The sequence below is a fragment of the Octopus bimaculoides genome, chromosome 11 (assembly GCF_001194135.2).
Source record: "Octopus bimaculoides isolate UCB-OBI-ISO-001 chromosome 11, ASM119413v2, whole genome shotgun sequence".
Lineage (NCBI taxonomy): Eukaryota > Metazoa > Mollusca > Cephalopoda > Octopoda > Octopodidae > Octopus > Octopus bimaculoides.
Genome location: NC_068991.1, coordinates 17,573,896 through 17,575,222, shown reverse-complemented (window position 1 = coordinate 17,575,222; position 1,327 = coordinate 17,573,896). Strand labels below are relative to the sequence as shown.

Here is a 1,327-nt window from a genome sequence, read left to right as displayed (position 1 = left end):
ATATATATAGACGGTGCGATGGGTAAATTGTTGCCATTTTATATTTTTAGTTTCATGCATGCACATTGTTTTTGATTTTGTCAACTACATAATATAATGGGGTCAGTTGGTCACCAACTGTGAGAAAAACAGCACCATAATGCAATTCACTCTGCCAAAAATTTGGAAACAACATGCTGTACTGCTTGGCATTCGCGCCAGAAGCTCCAATATGAACATTTCAGAGTGTTTGGGTGTCAATCTGAGGAGAGTGCAGAGGATTCAGAAAGAGTTGGAGGAGTCTAATTGTGATTACGAAGGCACAGCTGCTCGGAAAACTCACTCTTATCGTTTTGATAAGAAAAGAACTCCTGAATTTGTTGGTGAGATCCAGGTCGTGTGTGACAATGATCCTGCCAAGTCAGTCAGGTCCATTGCCAGAGACTTGGGAGTGTCTGACTTTCTTATCAGGCAGGTAGTGCATGAAGACATTTGGTACTCCTCATACAAGATGAGAAAGAACCAATTTTTATCCCAAGCCATCAAGGACAAGAGGAAAGACCACACTATAAAGCTTGTGAACAAACTCAAGTATCCCATCCAACTGAACATGCTTTAGTTTTTCTCAGACACGAAAAATTTTCACCAGCATCAGATGGTGAACACACACAGAACAACTGTTGGCATGCTGTGTCCTCAAAACATGTACCAAGAGTGATAAAAATCAAACATCCAGTCAACATCATGGTGTTTGGAGTGATCACTAGTGATGGCGATGTTATGCCTCCATTCATCTTCCTACATGGCCTCGGACTCGACACAGAGGCCTACATCAAGTGCCTATAGGAGATAGGTAGTGCTGCCCTGGGTGAAGAGGGTGGCTGCTGGAAGACCCTATGCCTAGCAATAGGACTCTGCACCATGCCACACAAGCAGGAGAACCCAGTCATGACTGTCAGACAATTTCTGCAACCACATCACCCGTAACATCTGGCAACCTAACTCCCCAGACTGCAACCCCCTTGATTATTATTTGTGGGGTGCAGTTGCACAAGAGACTGGCAAGGATTATGGCAGCATTCACCAACTTAATCAAGGAGACCATCCAGAAGAGTTGCAGGAGATACTGAATTCATCTGGAGGCTGTGGTTGAAGCCAATGGCAATTTTATTGAATAAATTTACTCTTTAGTATTTCAAGATATTTTTATGTAATTTTGGTAAATATATCTGTTAAAATGATATGTCAGTGTTATTTTCATTTTTGCGTAATCTAGACAACAATTTATTCACTGCACCCCGCACCCTGTATATATCTACTAATATATATATATATATATATATATATA

At 41.0% G+C, this 1,327-nt stretch overlaps 1 protein-coding gene across 5 annotated transcripts in view; it reads left to right on the top strand.

The window, feature by feature from the left end:
* Positions 1 to 1,327, top strand: part of LOC106881609 (titin homolog) — a 207,307-nt gene that overhangs the window by 161,043 nt on the left and 44,937 nt on the right. The window lies entirely within an intron of this gene.